General features: G+C 48.9%; 1 protein-coding gene across 9 annotated transcripts in view; it reads left to right on the top strand.

Moving 5' to 3' along the window:
* Positions 1–19,397, top strand: part of CHRM3 (cholinergic receptor muscarinic 3) — a 456,583-nt gene that overhangs the window by 413,203 nt on the left and 23,983 nt on the right. The window contains exon 1 of one of the 9 annotated variants that reach the window (XM_072971058.1): positions 6,018–6,090. The exons of the other annotated variants lie outside the window; for them this stretch is intronic. The gene's annotated coding sequence lies outside the window, so the exon portion shown is untranslated. Of the gene's footprint in view, positions 1–6,017; positions 6,091–19,397 lie in introns of those variants that run through there. 9 annotated transcript variants of the gene reach the window in all.

A 19,397-nucleotide genomic window follows, 5' to 3' on the forward strand; every position in this document is an offset into this window, starting at 1 on the left:
GTGTGAGCTCAGAAGCTCGCCCTGGTTCAGCCCAGCGGACCTGGCCTGCAGCAGCGCCCGGTGCAGACGGGGGCGGGCAGGCAGGACCAGCACGTGCCCGACGCCACCCCAGCAGGTTCCTTGAAGGGCCTGATTGAGTCCTGCTGCGGCCGGAGGAGGGGGCTTCTGCTACCCTTGCCTCCTGCACGGAGGAGGCTGAGGGCGTGATCCAGGAAGCCGGCCTGCCTCGCAGCCGGGAAGGAAGGGGGGCCTGGGCTCGCTGGGCACTCCGGCTGTGCAGGCTCTGCCCGTGGAGTCCGCCATACTCTGAGGGAAGCGCCTGTGTCATCTGGGGGGTCCCAGTGACGGGAAGGGAGGATTCAGAGCAGCACATAAGCCGTCTTTGTGCTTGCCATTAAATTCTCTCTCTCCCTCTCCCTCTCTGTAAATGGCAGCTCCTGACCTTAAATGATAAATCAGACTGATAAAAGAGATTTCAACAGAAACGCCCCGAACAAAGCTCACTTTTCTGTGCACGTCACCCTGCTGTTTTGCCTCACCCGTCCCTTCAAGCCAGGTCTCTGACCCCGTCCGAGGAAGTCCTCAGGTTCGCTCTCAGCCGCCATCCAGGACTCAGCGTCCTGCGTGGCCTCCCTCCTCCCTGCCCCGCTGAATAAGAGAAGGTCCCATACTTCTTTCCCACCGGAGTCATCCTGTCCAGGGGAAAGGCCCTGGCCCGGAGCCTTGCCCCAGCCTCGCAGGGAGAGGAGGTGCGTGAATGAAAGGCCGACGCCCAGACGGAGCCCTGGCATTAGTAAGCGCTGTGTTACCACTGCCGAGGTGACGTCACGTCCGTGAGCTTTAGTTTCAAGACTGAGAAAATGTGGGTAATCGCCTGCCTCCCCCGGAATGAAAGTACCCGAGAAATCGCCTTCTAAACTTTAGGTCAAGCTCCCTGGCAGGAGAGCCTGGGGTGAGCACTTTCATGCATGGGACAGTTGCGGGAGCTCGCGGGAGCTGAGCAAGGATGCTCAGGCTCTTGGCTGGAACCTGCTTCTGCCTCACCCCAATCCTGGCAGCACCGGGAGCCCACCTGCGCTGCCGAGTCACCCCACCCTGAGTCGAGGCCCCAGGAGCCACTGTGTGTCACCAGCCCCAAGCCAGCAGGGCAGCTGGAGGGGGTGTGCAGCCCTGGTCCAGGGAGGGGGCGTGCAGGGGGTTTGCGCGGGCCCCAGCACATCCCTGAGAGGAGCTGTGAAACGTCAGACCGCGCGCGGCGTGTCAGCCACGTGCCGGACAGTGTGATGCCAGCTGAGAGCTTGGGCTCCCAGGAAGATGAGGGGTGGAGAATCAGTCCTGAAGCGGTGATGGAGGGCAAGTCGGAGGGGAGCTTATTCAAGCCCCGGGAACAAGCCGACAGTTCTTGCCCACGTCCCACTCCAACCTCTCCCCCGAAAAGAGCGCACAGTCAGAAACTGGCTTGCAGCCTGGAGCACGGTCCTTCGGCAGTTAGATGGACCGTCCGGGGTTCACTTGGCCCCGAGGCCTGCGGCATCCTTGGAAGAGGTGAGCCTCTCCCTGGCTGCAGGGTCAGCCCAGGGCAAGTCCCCGGGCCTGGCCTGGCCTGGCCTGGCCTCGCGTCACAGACCAGTCTCTGCAGAGTGTGCGCGTCCACACCCAGGGGTTCCTGCCACCCGCTGACACCCACGGCTGGGAATTTGTATTTAGTGCCTCTTAGTAGGTGTTCTCTCTTCATATGTTTATGTCTTCATTTGCCCAAATTGTGAATTCCTCTGGGGAAGGCCTGTGTCCAAATTTCTCTCCATGCCTTGTTCTGCCTGGGAGTTTGGTAAATGTTCATCGATGGGACCTAAATTACTGGATTCTTAGAGTGTCTGAGGTTTCAGGCATCCAGAAATAAGGGGGAGAATCTGCAAAGGGGTGGACACGCAACCATGTTCAACTAATTCTTTCTTGGCTTTGGGTCCATTGTCTTCTGCTCAGAACAGGCCTTTTGAGCTTACTGTTCCCACTGCCATGTGTCCTTTAAGTGTGGGGGCCATCCTGGCATTCCCGTCTGCCAGTTACTCCTGGGTTCTGAAAGCTGAATGCGATTGAGGAACATTACGGCACATTCTGTGAGTGCTTCTGGGAAGGTTCTCCAGGTGTAAACCACATGGTCCTTGCACGTGAGGAGTTTCTTACCCAAAGGAGGGAAGAACAGGTATCTGTGTGCAGGGCTGACAGAAGGAAGTCGGCCCAGAATGGAAGCCACGTCTCTGCCGTCACGAGTTCATCCCTGGGGACATCAGGACAGGCAGGAGCGGCATGTGTCCACTCCCCAGGCCCCTCACCGTTGTCCCAGTAAGTGGAATGGCCCCTTCCGGGCAGGGAGGACGGGCGAAACCTTGCCGGTGAGCTTCCTGTGCGGGCCTTCAATTAAGCCATGATCAGGATTAATATTGTTTGCTGAGTGTCAGCAAAGCACCAGACATGTGACATCGCCCCTTCCCGGGCGCGCTAGAGGGACACACAGTTCAAACACCAGGCGCATCAGCTGATGAGATGGCTCGGCCCGGAGCTGGGTTGTTTCAGAGCTCCCGGGGCACGTTCTGTCCTCTGTCCGGTAGCTGCTCTCCGCCGGATCTCCACCTGCTGTTCTAGGAAGGAAGGAGGCACCTCCCGTGGGTTCTGGGTTGGGCAGTCACCCTCCCTAGTGCTGCAGTCTGTCTAAAGCAGAGCTGCCCTGCGGGGCCCCTGCTTCCCGTCCGTTCTCACTGGTGCGTCAAACAGGCCCGAGATCCCAGGTGCTGGGTGTGTTTACCCTCTTCTGGACTGAACGGCATGCATTCACTTCCGCCTGGGGGAAGCTGCAAGGTGAGCAGGGGTGGGACTGGTGGCGCCTGCAGAGGCCACCCCATGCTACCCAGACTCCCAGCCAGCGTGCTGCCCTCGGGCCCAAGGCCACACCGCGTCCCAGCAGTGAGACGGTCCCCACGGGGTCTGCAGACCTTGGGGTGCAGGACCACTTGGAAGTTGCTAGTGAGGGAAGAGGATCGTGGAAAGCACAAAGTTAGAACAAGAATGGTATTAACTTAAACACACATCACAGCTTCTGCCGAGGGCGTCTGGGATGCTCTGCCGCCTCGCCTGTGGGAGTGCTACTCTCTCTGTTCCGTGGACAGGGTGGGTGCACTGAGGTGCTGCGGGAAGCTGAGTCAGAGTATCGGGCTGGTGGCTCCCTGCTTCTCCCCTTTGCTCCGTCTGGGTCGGCTCTCTTGCACTACGTCTCTGCAGTCGCAGGTGGCTGCGGTTCCACGAGTTCCCAGCCTCAGCGGGTCCTGGAGGCTGACGCTTACCGCCTTAGACTTCCTGTGAGTGCGTTAACCCAGGATAGTTTTCCCTTTGCTTATCGGCAAAAGGCAGAGTTCCCAAAGACTGGCCAGATCCCCAGGGTGCGCTGAAACCTGCAGGTGGGTTCTGGAGGAAGAACGTTCCTGGGCCACAAACATGGGCATGTTTGTACGCAGCCTTCCGCACCTGCTCATTAATCTGGACAGCTGTGCTGACTGAACTCTGAAAACGGGAACAGAAGACAGTTAGTCCCTGGCTGGTCTGATAAGCTTGGTCAGGTGGCCAGCATACCTCACTCCCACCCGAGGTCCTGGTCACTTGGGGAATGGCCGGGGTTCAGTACAAAGATGAGGCCCATTCTGACTCGGAGCTCCTCATTAGACACTGGGTCCAGGGAGCCTTGAGTGTTTAGAAAGGCGGCTGCACAGTGTGGTCAGAATACAGGTTTCTCTGAGTCAGAAGACCGGAGCCTCTGTTTCATTGCCACGTCTCCGTTTCAGACTGAAACCCTGTAAAATGAGGTAGCACACTGGCCTGTCAGTTGAGGTTGGTGAGCTGGTGATAACTTTCTGCCGGGAAAGCCATGGGCACGGCCAGGCCGGGAGGAGCAGCATCCACGGTGAGCTCGCCTGCGTCCTGTGTGTCTGAGGCCAGACTCCCCAAGCAAGCACTGGGGCTCAGTGACGTACCCAGAATGACTGAGAGATGGCCGGCCACGTCAAGCATCCTTTCCGGAGTCAGCCCTCTTCAGGCCTGAGTCCACACAGTCTGCTTAGATAAGGAAAACTGAAAAATAATAATAATAATAAGCATTATACTTACGAAAATGCCCAAGTATCAGCAGGAAGTGTAAAATCCAGACTGCAGCGTTCTGACAGCCTGCAGTCAGGCTGGGTTGGGGAGTATTTTTGGCATCGTGGATGTGTTTTCTCAGGCCGTCTGCAGGCTCTGATACGTGTCACAGACAGACATCAGGAGTCCGCAGGCGCCGAACCCCTCGGAGCCTAAGCCACCTGCACAGAACAATGCTTGAGTCAACGTTTCTCTCGTTCAGCTTGAAAGATCTGCAGAACAACCCTCCAGTTCCTATTTTTCCTTCCCAAACTGCATGCAGAGTCCAGGACCGGAAGGTGGTTGTCTCCAGAAAGTACTTCGGAAGTGGCCACGAAACGGGAACTGCAAGGACAGCACAGGTTTCCCTGGGGGTCTTAATTAAAGTCACGACCGGGCCCAGCAAGGACAGTCAGGGAGCTGCACCCAAGCAGCAAGAGTCTAGAACTCGGCAGAAGCTGAAAGGCCACGCTGGGAACACGGCAACGCAGAGGAGTTTTCAGATTCTGCGGCACAGCTCTGTTATTTTCACCCAAGAGTCAAACCTCAGCGCCAGGCTGTGCATAGCTTGCCGTTCCTCCCCATCTGTGTCTTTCTCACTTTTCCCTGCACGTGAACCTCGTCCCGTTTTCCTGTGTGGGTACCACGCGCTTCCTGATGCCGGCCTTCCTTCTCCGAGCCAGAAACTCGTTCTTTACAGGCAGGCAGCCCCCAGTTCTGTTCATGACGGTCAGGCCCTGACTCACAGGCTCACTGAATTCTCAAAACGCGGAGACTCTCATTTATCCACTGCCCTCACTCAACTGGGAAGTCCACGTCGTCCTCTTATGTTAGCCTCACATGAACCCGACGAGGTTGGCACTACCCCCGTTTTATGGACGAGGAAGCCGAGGTCAGGAGGACCAGTGAATTGCCAGGGGAGCCAGCCTTAGTCTTTGAAACTGGTTTTGAACTCACTTACTTTGAGCTCAGTTTGCACTTCACTGTGGGTAAGCTTCTTTCACATTGCTTCCTTCCAACTTTAAGAGTCTCATGCTCTACCGACTGAGCTAGCCGGGCGGAGATGCTTCCTTCCAACTTTAGTCTTAGAAGATACACATATATTAAATAAATACATGTGTGTATGTGTATATGCATATGCCTGTGTACACACACACATGTGTAGTCATTGAGAACCATGCATACACTTATATGCTCAGTGTCCCTGGTTAAATTTAAACCTAAAGGCAGGGTCACTATATCACATGTCTTCGTATCTGTCTGACGAGCAGAACGCCCCAGAAGTAGCGGTTCACCGTGCAATCACTGGACAGACAGATTGAAGCTGCAGCTCCGTGAGAAGCCTGTGCTGTGTGCTGGGTGAACGGCAGCAATGAGACCTGCCCCCCAGGATCCTGAGACTTGGCGGTGGAGGAGTGCTCCGAAGAAGGCCAACCATGTCTCCGCGGCAGGGTCCACGCACTTTTCTGTAAAGGGCCGGAGAGTAAATACTCCAGGTTTCACCAGCCTACAGTGTTGGTTGCAACTACTCAACTCTGTTTGTAGCATGAAAGCGTAAACAAAGGGGCCCGCTGGGTTCCAGCAAACCTTAGTTATGGAGACTAAAGATTGAATCCCGTATACTTTCTAGGTGTCGCAAAATGTGATGATTCTGATTTTATTCTGAACCACTTAAAAATGTAAAAACCACCCCTAGCTCACAAGCCTTACAAATTAGGGGGGCTTGCCAGGTTTGGTCCACAGCCTGCCCCTGACCTCTGACAGCGGGGACCTAAGTGAACTGAGGTTTGTGGCTGTGTCTTCAGACAGCGCTGTGTGGCCCTGGTTGTCTCCTGTTTACTCCGCCTCCAGTCCTGCCTCTTCTTATCCTGATGTTTGACTTCGCATGTTGGGGAGAGAGGAGCAACTGGTCAAAACTGACTGAAAGTGAGTAGTTTTCTATATAATGCTTCTTAGGATTTCTCCTGTTGTTTCTTCCAAGACAAGTTCAAATGAATTAAAGGACAGAAACTTACAGTGAAGTTGCGCCCTCTGTCCCCATATCAGAGCTCTTACTGGCCACCCGACCCTCCTTCCCAAACGCTCCCCCTTGAGTGTAGTTTTGTACATTGTTGTCGAAGTAAATAGCATCCCCAGTGCTTGACCGCCTCCTAGTCCTTCAGCTGTGGACATAGGGGCACAGAAGGCTGCTTTCCATACCTTTCCCACTGGTAACCTGCTGGATAACTCCTCTTGTTTTTTTTAACATTTTTTTATTGATTTATAATCATTTTACAATGTTGTGTCAAATTCCAGTGTAGAGTGCAATTTTTCAATTATGCATGAACATATATATATTCATTGTCATATTCCTTTCTCTGTGAGCTGCCATAAGATCTCGTAGATATTTCCCTGTGCTATACAGTATACTCTTGTTTATCTATTCTACAATCTTGAATTCCCATTCCACTTGTTTTTTTAAATTGAAGTACAGTTACAACGTGTCACTTTCTGGTGTACAGCAGTCATGCATATATGTATATATTCGTCTTCATATTCTTTTTCATTAAAAGTTATTATAAGATACTGAATACAGTGCTATACAGAAGGAATTTTTTTTATCTAATTTTTAAATTTAGTGGTTAATATTTACAAATCTCAAACTCCCAGTTTTATCCCTTCCCACTTCCTCTCCCTGGTAACCATAAGATTGTTGACTATGTCTGTAAGTCTGTTTCTGTTTTGTAGATGAGTTCATTAGTGTCCTCGTCTTTCTTGTCTTTTCTTTTTTTTAAGACTCTACATATCAGTGATATCATATGGTATTTTTCTTTCTCTTTCTAACTTCACTAAGAATGACAATCTCCAGGTCCATTCATGTTGCTGCAAATGGCATTATTTTATTCATTTTATGACTGAGTAGTGTTCCATTGTGTAAATACACCACAGCTTCTTTATCCAGTCATCTGTTGATGGACATTTAGGTTGTGTCCATGTCTTGGCTGTTGTGTAGAGTGCTGCTCTGAATATCTGGAGTTCCCTCCAGATAGATGCCCAGGAGTGGGATTGCTGGATCATAGAGTAAGTCTATCTTTAGTTTTTTGAGGAATCTCCATACTGTTTCCCCATAATAACTACATTCCCACCAGCAGTGTAGGACGGTTCCCTTTTCTCCACACCCTCTCCAGTATTTATTGTTCATGGACTTTTGAATGATGGTCATTCTGACTAGTGTGAGGTGATACATCATTGTAGTTTTGATTTGCATTTCTCGCTTGATAATTCATGATATTAAGCATTTTTAATGTTCCTATTGGCCATTTGTATGTCTTCATTGGAGAATTTCTTGTTTAGATCTTGTGCCCATTTTTGGATTGGGTTTTTTGTTTTGTTTTGTTTTGTTTTGTTATTAAGTTGTATGAGCTGTTTATATGTTCTAGAAATTAAACCTTTGTCAGTAGCATCACTTGCAAATATTTTCTCCCATTCTTTAAGTTGTTATTTTGTTTTGCTTATGGTTTTCTTTGCTGTGCAAAAGCTTTTAAGTTTAATTAGGTCCCATTTCTTTATTTTACTCTTGTTTCTATTGCCTGGGTAGACTGCACTAGGAGAACATTGCTAAGAGAATGTTTTGCCTATGTTTTCTTCTAGGAGGTTTATGGTGTCTTGTCTTATGTTTAAGTCTTTAAGCCATTTTGAGTTTGTTTATGTGTATAGAGTGAGGGAGTGTTCTAACTTCGTTGATTTACATGCTGCTCTCCGGTTTTTCCAACATCACTTGCTGAAAAGACTCTCTTTTCTCTATGGTATATTCTTGCCTCCTTTGTCAAAGATTAATTGATTATAGGTCTGTGGGTTCATTCCTGGGCTCTCTATTCTGTTCCTTTGATCCATATGTCTGTTTTTGTACCAGTACCATGCTGTTTTGATGACTGTAGCTCTGTAGTATTGTCTGAAGTCTGGGAGGGTTATTCCTCCAGCTTTGTTCTTTTTCTTCAGTAATGCTTTGGCAATTCGAGGTCTTTTGTGGTTCCATATAAATCTTAGGATTGTTCCTTCCAGTTCTGTTAAAAATGTCCTGAGTAATTTGATAGGAGTCACATTAAATCTGTAGATTGCCTTGGGCAGTGTGGCCATTTTAACAATATTGATTCTTCCAATCCAAGAGCACAGGATAGCTTTCCACTTCTTTAAGTCTTCTGTAATTTATCTAATCAATGTTTTGTACTTTTCCGTGTATTAGTGTTTCACCTCCTTGGTCAGATTTATTCCTAAGCATTTTATTTTGTAGGATGCAATTTTAAAAGGGGTTGTTTCTTTACTTTCTTCTTCTGATATTTCATTGTTAAAGAAATGCGACTGATTTCTGTATGTTAATCTTGTATCCTGGTACCTTGCCGAATTCTATCAGCTCTGGTAGTTTTTGTGTGGAGCTTTTAAGGTTTTCTGTTACTTTTCAAAACCAAAGAGTGGCAACCTAGCACCTGCTCTGGTTCCCGCGCTCCTTTGAATGTAAGTAGTGTCAGCCCGATGGATAGGAATGATTTGAACAACCAGCTTCAGTGCCAGGGTCTTCTTGTTATGTATCTGTATATGCTATAGACTGTATGAGTGATAGTTGTACACAGAGGTAAAGACACCCACATCCTTAAAACTGACCTGATTCCTAAGTGTCAACACCCTGGGGTGCATTGATGGCTAACACATCATGGCTCCTCTGGTTTATCCGCCTCAGAGCAGCTGTAAGCAAAACGGAGAAGTAGTGAGCCAGCAGGGAGGTATCTCGAAGAACCTGAGGCCTGGAAAAAGAGCGGGTACGGGGGCCTCCCTGGGACCTGGAAGGCCATTCGGGTCGCGAGCAGGATGGTGCCTTTTGCCGGGCCCCAGCCTCCTGTGCGGACGGGCTCGCTCTGCACAGATCTAAATGCTGAGCAGAAGCCCGTGTGCACAGTCTGAGTGTGCGTCTCCCCTGTGGGTAAAACCAGCCTCCGCTGACCCATGACTGCCACTCAGTCCCAAACACACATTCCCAGGAGAGGGAATGCCGCCCAGCCCGCTCCGGTCTGCGCACCTGGCTGGTCCTAGGCGCAGGCACAACACAGCACGGTTGAACAGCGGGAAGCAGAAGACCAGAGGGCTTCCTGCTGAACTCACTCTACGTTCAGGGATACTGCGTGTGTGCTTCAAATTGTCATTATGCCAGCCATCAGTTTCTAGAGTGTTTATTCAGAACTCACTTCATGACCCTTTTTTAGCCTCACTTTGGGGGTCACCAGGCAGATTTGCAAGAAGTCATTTTCTTATAGAACAACTCTCAGGGAAAGACCAAAACGTCATTTTGTTTTCACCTGCCATTAGTCTTGACTGATATCTTCAACACAGAGAGCAAGTCCCAGATGTCTGGGAAATTGCTATGTTAGAAGGGCTTACAGAAAATGAAGCAAATTTATGTTAGAACAGCCCCCCCTTTATCCCTCCCTCTGTCTCATCAACACAGGCCTCCACACACAGAGTCTCTGTGTTTGCCTGCAATTTGAATCTATAAAAGGCACTCAGGTAATTTAGAGTCCGTGCACAGATTCTAGATAATCTTTCCATCAGAACCTGACTGAAAGATTTGTATTGTGAAACATAAAGGCATTTTTTATTAAAGTCCTATAGGAAATTGGGGATTTGAGGGAAACCACAGTCCTAATTTTTTTAAAGAATCAAATAAATTGCTTTCAACTACATAGTAAATAAATTCTAACTGGTGAGTAATAACACCAGTTGTCATTTATGTAGTGCCTGTTATGTGCTCAGTACTGCTATACATGATTTCTAACTTTCAGAACTGCTGCAGAAAGATCATCTCCCCATTTTACAGAGGAAGAGACTGAGGTTCAGTTCGTGAGAGAACTGAAACCCAGGGGTCAGTTGACACGCTTCTTCATCTGAGAAGGAAATCCAGAATTCTTTTTTTTAACAGAACATTTCATGGGGTGACTGTCTTTTCAGTATTTTTAAATTGCTAGGTTTTAAAAAACAAGCCCTGCCGTTAGCTGACTGCAGGTGCTAAGGCAGGCGGGCAACTAGACAGTTGCGGTGCAGGTGGTTCCACCACGGCCACGAGAGACATCCAGGCTGGGCGCTCTGTGACTGCCCAGCGGAGGCACTGACCCAGCCTGAGGATGGCGGGGCTCCACCAGCATCTTTCTGGGCTTGGACGGGTGACCCTCAAAGTTGAGGGAGGACTTCCCAGGCCTGGAGAGTGGCGAGTGCAGAGAAGCAGCAGGAGGAGTGAATCCAGACTCTGAAACAGGAGTCCTTAGACTTGAGTGTGCGTCAGAGTCCCTTGCAGGGCTGGTCCGACCCTCTGACTGTGGGTGTCACCCCCACCGTCCTGACTCAGCAGGCTGGTGTGGGGCGCAGGAGCCGGGCCCTTCTAACCAGCTCCCGAGGGACCCTGGTGCCCCGGGCCACTCCTGAGAGGCTTTAAACATCACAGGCCTCTGACGGCCATTCAGACTAGGCCTTGCTCTCCAGGTCTGATCAACTGGGTGTTCGTGGCCACGTGTTACCTCGGAAACCAGCTTTGTGTCGCTTACATTTCTTAAAGCATCCACAGGTCTGTCAGGCTTCCTTTCCTCAAGCTGGAAACTCCCTCAGCAAGTGAGCCGTGAAGCATGAAGTTGAAAATCGGGCCCCCCAGCTCCAGGTACAGGGCTCTTGGCCGGCAGCCTGGGGAGAGGGGGGCAGAGCGCTGCCCCTTCCTCCCGCCTCCCCACCCCCGAGAGGAGTCCTGCTGGGCCAGAGCAGGGCCAGTCAACCACACGTCCCTCCTGGCTCACACACTGCTTCGTGTCCGGTCCCCCGGATCAATAAAAATCCCCCTTCCCAGCCTTTACAGCAGCACCAGGTGCACTTGGATCATCGCGAAGGCACGATGATGCTGTTAGTTTGCACGGCCCTCCGCTCAGTTCAGAAGAGGCAGCAAGTTGCGGAAGCAGAGGGCAAGACAGTAGTGAAGGCAGCAGGCAAGTGCCCAGACCCTGAACCAGAAGGTAGTGCCGGCTGCTCAGAGCTGCCATGTCTACCAGGAACGTGGGAGGAGGGGACAGTGGAAGGGAAAAATGAAAGAGAGGAGGAGAGAATAAAGCTGATGTTCAGACTGATTGGGGCTCCACCGCAGATAGGCCTGGCTGGTCATTAGCGTAACCACGTTGCCCGCAGTCACCTCCCCAAAGCTTCCTTGTCTGGAATCCAACAGAAAAATCCACATCTCCGGATTTTACCTTAACTTTCCCAGGGTTGTTTCCTGAGCCACTGAGTTGGAACTCACACCCAACCATCTGCTTCCTGTGCCCTTTCAGTAACTATTTAAAGGAAGTTGTCTGAGCTCCAGTTTAACAAGGGAAGAAAACCTTTGATGGTTCTCCCTGCGAGACAGAAGGCCCATCTCTTGGTGGACCATCGGGGAAGTCCTGCAGCAGCAGAAGCCCAAAGGGACAGGAACACAAACTTCTGCGAAGGTACAGCTGGAGAACCACTCGCACCTCCACTGCCCTGTTCCACCTGTGACAGGACAGAAGCCTGTGGCGGGGAGACCACTTGCCCCACGTCGCCTGCTGATGAGCGCAGACGTGCCCCAGATGCTGGTGGTGCTGGCCGTTTGCTTCGCTCGTGTTCACTAGTCAGGAGGTTTCCTGGTGACACCAGTCAAGGCTGCCCTCAACCCTTCAGCACTCACTGGGTCCCTCCTGTGTGTGGACTCCGTTCAGACTGCCTACAGTAATTCACCGAGCCCCCGCGCCATCCTAGGAGGGCGGTGCTGGTGTCACATCGCTTCACCCTTCAGGGTGCTGAGGTCCCGGGAGAGCGTAACTTGCCAAAGTCTCTCCCAGCTTTAGTCTTTCACATCTTCATGCATCTTGGGTAAGAACTGAGACTAGCTCAGTTGCTAACTGGCATGGGAGCAAACTGGAAGGAAAATGTAATGGATGCCAACTTTTAACCTGAAATGTACACATCTTTATGGTGTGTCTGTCAGCCACAAGAAGACCACGTGGCCTAGGGTTCCATGACGGGCCGTGAGCTGCTCGGAAGAAGGGTCCCGTGCAGCCCTTGAGCAGGGCGAGCTGGCTGCACCCCCAGAGAAGCATCTGATAAACCTAGAGTGCATCGCAATGCACCGCTGCGTGGGTTTTCTGTCCAGGGCACGTGCGGCTTTGACGCTACTCTTTGCGATAGAAAGGAGTCTCGTCAAGGTGACTTGAGGATGGTCTTGGCATAGTGGCCAAGGAAATGCATATCCACGTGTCCCTCTGCGTGGGATTTTTTCCCCTCTCCGCACTGTCTCTCATCCTCTCGGAAGGTAACCCAGGCCTGTATACATGGTGGCGACATTTAAAAAGCAACAAGAGATGACAAGCCTTGAAGTGCCGTCACAGTCTAAGGTTCTGCTTCAGTCGTGTTTGCTACTAGGCCATTTGCCAGAGCAGGACATGAAGTCAGCCTGAGTTCAAAGGATGGAAAACCAGTCCACCTTTAGATGAGAGGAAGGTAATTGCGAGTGTGGCTACATGGAGGAGAACGTTTTGTGCCAATTTTGCAAACTACCACAATAGATCAATGGAGAGAATAAGAGACATAGTTAATTTTGGGTGAGAAATCAAATCTGACCTGCTCTCTTCTTCTGAATGCTATGCATAAAGCCCAAACTTTCATTTTATAAAGGTCAACCTTATGTAAGTATTAATTATTCAGTTGTACTGAGAAGTCAGATTAGCCTTAGAAAATTTCCTCCACATGCTTACTTCTTGATCAAAAGTTAAATCATTTCTATCCATGAATAGATACAGTGATGAACATAAAATGAAACAGAGTAAATGGAAGAGGGAGAGTCAATCTCTTTAATATATCTTTCAGAATTAATTACCATTTTTAGTGCAGTTACAAGCAAAACTGTAATAGCTTGACAAACTCCTCAGTATCATCAGGAAAAAGAACATACTTGAAAGAACAGTATAGAGGCAATTTTGAAAACAGAAAATATAAGTTAGTTTCCAGACAGATACCCCATTCTGTGGAGGAACATAAAAAGGGAAAAATAAAGACATCTACTCAGACAAGACAGAAAAATATTTCCCTTTTAAAAAAGATTTAATTATTTTCACAATACTTCATTCACTTAGAATTTTTATTCCAATGATGGCAAATCGACTTCCCTTACCCCATATAAAGGTACAATTTTTAACACGTGATTCCTGTACAGTAAACTACACATATTTGAGATGAACAATTTGGGAGTATTGATAGATGTGTACACCATTGAAACCACCACCACAATCAAGATAATTAACATTTCCATCACTTCCCAAGAGGTGCAAATTTCAAATTCCCAATTTATCCCTTCCCACCTGCTTTGCCCTCTTGTAACCATAAGTGTGTTCTCTATGTTTGTGAGTCTCTTTCTGTTTTGTAGATAAGTTCATTTGTATCTTTTCTTTTAGATTCCACATATAAGCGATATTATATGGTATTTTTCTTTCTCTTACTAGCTTATTTTATTTAGAATGACTATCTCCAGGTCCATCCATGTTGCTGCAAATGGCATTATTTTATTTTTATGGCTGAGTAGTATTCCATTGTATAAATATACCACAACTTCTTCATCCAGTCATCCATCAATGGACATTTGGGTTGTTTCCATGTCTTGGCTATTGTAAGTAGTGCTGCTATGAACGTTGGGGTGCGTGTATCTTTTCAAATTATATTTTCATGTGTTACAATAATTGTACACATGAAGATACAATTATTGATTGTTTTGAGCATTTTTTTATTATTATTCTTTTAATGGAGGGACTGGGTATTGAACCCAGGACCTTGTGCATGCTAAGCAGGCACTCTGCTGCTGAGCTATACCACCCACCCCCATGAGATGTTTTCTCTGTGGCTGAGGAGAGTGTCCTGCCTGTGTCCACCCCCTGTGGTCTAGGTTCTGTTGAAACATAAAGTGACAGCATTTAAGCAGGTGCTCAGTAGAGTAAGCACCCCCCACTTTGACTCATCGTTGTAAAACGTGAAACAGTTTGTCTTGCCGAGAACCGAGGTCTCCCAGCCCACAGGGCTGCCCACCCACTTTGTGTCTAAGTGTGTGTCGCACCATTACTTGCAACCAGTAGGTACACACTCAGTTCTTACTCGTTGAACACATGAGTGAAACTGCAGTGTGCGTAAAGCAGCGCAAGACGCCGCCCACCTAGCAGGCCCGCCCTCTCGCCGCCCCACTCCCTACGTACTTACCCCACCTCTTCTCTCGGGGTCTTTTTTTTTTTTTGAAGTATTATTGAAAGTGCTTCTCTTCTCTTAAAATGTTTCTAATGCAAATGAAAACACACTGAGGAAGCTAGAGCTCCGAAGGAAATACACTGATCATAAGAGACGAGAACCCCACCAACCAACACAGACATCAGCCCCTGCCTGACGGAAGGTCTGTTCTCACGACCTGCTCTCTCACTAACCGTGCCCGCTTTATGTGGTGCTAACCACAGCCCCAGAAAGGTGGGTCCCCTGCCGCTCCCCCGTGGGCTTGTGAATGGCACCTTGTCTGGAAAAGGGGTCTGTACAGATGGAATGGAGTTAGGGGCTTATGGGGAGAAGGGCGTCCTGGGTTATCTGTTTGGGTTCTAGGACCGGAGGCAGCGTCCTTATAGGAGATGCCAGAGCAGAGGACAAGAGGAGGCAGGGCAGAGGGACCCCGAGGCAGAGACCAGGTGCAGCCACAGCCCAGGGAGGCCTAGGGAGGATGTGCAGGCCTGCCACTCCTGATTTGGGACTTGTAACCACAGGGCTGTGAGAGAGCACACCTAAACTGTGGTGATTTGTTGTTGGCTGCAGGAAGCTAATCCACTGCTACGTGATGCTTGTATTTAAATGCTTCATTTTGAGTCTGGTTTGGTTCAGCTCTTTTGTGTTAGCGGATTTTAAAGGGTAAGAAAAACAGCTCACCCCAGGCATCTTGAAATACCTTTTTCCTTCTCGAAAGTCTGGCCTCATGGTGTGTCTGTGCATGGAGATTAAGTCCAGCAGTTCTGTGGTGCTTACTAGTAAGGTTTTTTTTTCATTTTATCACTCTTGATTTCCAAATATGAAGTCGATAGGATGAACATTAAGGGTACTCTTTGGTATAAAGGAGCTGTGTCACTGATTCCTGCCGACCAAGATCCACGCTACGTTTGTTTGGTTGGTTGGTTGGTTGGTTGGTTTTTCGTATTTTTTTCAAATTGAAGTGGTTTTCCCCTGCGTTAAACACACATGCCTTGAAGTTTGTCAGATATCCCTCACGGCCTTAGGAGGCTGAATTGGTGGGAAAGGAGTGGGGTGAATTCTTGTTCAGTGGCTGGTAGAGACCAGAGCGTGTTTAGCCGCCAACAGCAGGTGTCTTGGAGATGGAAGGCATGAACTGCGAGTCTGTCCCATGGCCAAGGAGCTTGCCGTCTACCTGCCTGTGTAGAATTGGATGCTAAGCACTGGGGATGGGTAGGTGACTGAAAGAAATGCCTGCAGAGGATTTTTAGAGCTCCTGGAGAAATTGTAAACCTGCAGGTGCCTCAGAAGACATGGAAAATAATGGCTATCCCTGAAAAACCCCCCAGCCACAGTACTGGGGAGGGTCTTGCTTTTGTAAACAGGCGGGATAGAAGACACTTGCCAGTCAGCCAGGACAGCAGCTCTCAAACGCCAGCATGCGCCAGAATTACCTGGAAGACGTGTGTGTGTGACAGCATTATTCTTCCCCTTTATTTTTAGAGTTTTCTGGACAATTTTCACATCTTTTCTTCCAGACTGACTTCAGGCACATTTCTTTTTCCAAGTTCAGAGCAACCACGGGACGGAAGAGGAAAACCTGCTTACATCTTGAGCAGGAGTGTGGTGAGACTGTAGGTGAGTTTAGGGATACTTGACATCTTTATACTATTTTTGTCTTGCTTTCTGAAACCAAAAAATACACAATTTCTCCATAAAAACATTTTCAAAAACTAGTACAACAGAGTGTGACGTGTCACAACAGCACATGTGCGAGGTGTTACATGTAGACGTGTGGGAACGAGTAGAGGAGGGGCCCCCAGTCCGGCTCTTGGCTGACTTCTGAATTAAAATTCATCTCCCATCAGCTCCTTGGTCCTAGTTCTGACCTCTGAAGCTACACAAAATGTGTTTTATTTATCTTCCTCCTGTGTGCTGAAAAAATTTGGGGGTCACTTTTAGAACTTCTCCCAGCTAAACATCACCATTTTCTTAAATAACATGATTTTCCAGAGTCTTCATCCATTTCTTTTCTTTTGTAGACATCAGCCTCTTAAATTGTGGTGCTCAGAATTTAATACAGTAGCTGTGAGGATTTAAGATTTGCAGTTTCAAGAATTTGCGTGAAGTTTCATGACCAAATTTGTTCTTGAGGCACAAATTTGAATCATGTAGGCTTAATTGGAGGATGGATGGAGGAACGGAGAAATAACATTCATTTACCCATCAGTCCATTCATTCCACAAATATTTCATTGGCATTTGTGCAGGAATCATTCCTGAGTGAGTCTAGCTGGTCTTTAGTCATCTGCATGTGAGCCGAGCCTTACCGTTCTCTCTACTCTAAAGCACCCGTGCATCTTGTGAGGGAATTGGGTGAGGATTCTGTGTGAGGGTTCTGGAAGACTTGTTAAATGCAGATTTCTGGGCCCCACCTCCAGAACTTTTGATACAGGAGGCCTGGGGTGGGGCCCAAAGTCTGCACGTCTGACCAGTGACGAGGTGCTACTTGTCCAGGGACCTCACTCTAGAACCCCTGGCAGAAGCCCCTTGGGGAGTGAGGTGCAGACTCACCTAATTAAAGCCACTGGCTTGTTCACAGCCTTGCGGTCATTTCTTGTCCCCGAAATAGAATTACATTGCTTCTGTGCTGAAGCCCTCAGTATATTTTTAGAAGCAGGTAAGTTTATCTGGCGACAACTTGGGCACCAAACCATGGCTTTCTGCAGTGGGTACTCCTGCTTGGTGCCTCCTACGTACACACAGCGAGTAAGCCACAATCCTCTGTGCACGGGACACCAGTGATTTTCCCTTACAAGCCAGCAGGCTCTCCTGAGCTCCCAGCAGACCCACTGTGACAGCGGAGGGCAGCCCTCTCGGCTCGGTAGCTCCCTGCCCCATGCGCTGGGTTTGGGTTGGTCCTGTGCCCTGCTCCAGCTCTGAGCTGTCAGGTGGAGACCAGCCTCTCGCTAGGTTATCCAGGGGGTGCTAACTGCTGCGCTCCTGGAGCTGCCTCCACACAGTCTTGTGAGCTCTCAGCGACCCGCAGAGCTCTGTGAAGGTGTTCGGTCCTGTGCTGACTCCCCTGATTCCCATGAAGTAAGGGTGCCTTGTTGTTTCAGGCCAGGGTGCCTCCCATGACAGTGACATTTCTCAGAAAGCAAGGAGGACGAGACCACTCTTGATGCTTGTTGAGGCAGGACCTCAGCCTCTGATCTCACCCCCAAGTCTGGTGAGAGGAGAGAGGAAGGTCTTGGGCTGCAGCTGCCGGCAGCCCAGAACTGATCTTGAGCCATGGGTGTCCCGCAGAGGAGGAGCGCCCTGCGAGGGGAGATGTGTGAAGGACCAGTGATATGACTTTGAGGATGAGGTATGCATCCTAATTTAAAATATCACAGGGAAGAAAAAATAGACGTCCCCATGGAAACACTCGCTCAGGGCCAGCTCTTCTGCCTCATTATCATGTCTTATTTAAATATTTTCCCGAGTCAGTTTAAACTTAATCTCTGTATGTCTTCTGTCCTAAGTGGCCATGGGTAGTGTTAACATCTGGTCAGAGGTTTTCTTTACATAAATTGCTTAATTGTGGCAATTCCTTTGATTTCTGTATGTCGGCTTGTGCTTGCAAGACTTGCTAACATCACGTGAAAGATTCACGAGCATTCATTTCCAGACCTGTAACAACAAATGTTAAGTCAGTGGAAGCACTCATTCCCTCAGGAGCCACAGTAGACCCCTGCCTGCAGCTGGTCACAGGGATGCTGTTGTGTTCCCGCTGGTCCCCAGCAAGCCTTCCTGGGCCTCTGTGCCCAACACTGGGTCAAATATGCCCCATAAATGTGATGTTTGCACATCCCAGTTTGACCCTTTGTCCTCCTTAAAGGACTCGCTTATGTGACTCACAGTGCGTGGTGTTCCCTGCGTTCAGAGATGGGCCCCTTACTGCTGGCTCTGCAGCGACTTCATTTAGCCAGAAGAGGGAGCTCACTCTTCCTTTTTCCTTTTTTCTCCCTTTTTGATGTGATCATTTGATGGTAAACAGTGGGAACTCATGCATTCTCAATTTTAAATGCTGATTACAACTTCAGAAGTCTAATTCTTTGGAATACATTATACCTGGGCAAGCTGAATTTCCTTCCTCATGGCATCAGAATTTCCAGCCATTCTGTTTGCATCTGTTTGTCAAGAAGTTTTTGAGGAGACTTTCATTATCTCTAAATATTTGAACACACATATTGAGTTATTTATATGCAGAGATTTTAAAGCTCTCAGTATCTCAATCATAACCAGTTCATCTCAGTTTTTATTAGAATCAGGAGAAAATTTACTGTGAATCTAATAAAGAAAAACCTCAAGTCCTCTTACTTTATACAGGGCCCATGGGGAGGAAGAGCGAGGGCGTTTTATAGTCATAATTTTGTGTTCACTTTGTTAAAGGAAGACAGCACATTTAGAGAAGCTCCAGTCTCCACAAAGCCTGTGTCTGCCCCTGACTGGGATAGACTGAAATTCGGGTTTTATAAAAAGCCTCTTCTTTGGCAGCCTGTGTTTAGAGTTGAAAAGTTTTCTTGCTGTTGAGGTTGCAGTGTTGGTGTCATTGTGGAGTTTTTCTCTGGAGACAGATGCTTTCTGACACTCACATGTGACTGGGAATAGCAATGAAAAATAGACTAGATAAAGCGATCTGTCCTGATCCGTGTCGATGCCGTCATGGAGAAACCAAGCAGTGTGTTAATCGGCTCTCCCAAACAATGAAGTTCCATCCGTAGCTTCCAACGGACAGGTTTCCTAACGGGCAGGCTCAGCAGAGGGGTGCGATGATGTCCGTGCTGCTTTCCGGCCCATGACTCCTGCCCAGAGGTCTTGGGGCACTTCAGTGTACCGGGTCCAAGGTTGTACTGCTCGCCACACGACAGGCCGTGTTGCCACGGGCTGAAAGAAGTCTTTCAGCCCTAGGACACACTTGGG

This window comes from Vicugna pacos, chromosome 11, assembly GCF_048564905.1.
Source record: "Vicugna pacos chromosome 11, VicPac4, whole genome shotgun sequence".
In the NCBI taxonomy this organism is placed as follows: Eukaryota; Metazoa; Chordata; class Mammalia; order Artiodactyla; family Camelidae; genus Vicugna; species Vicugna pacos.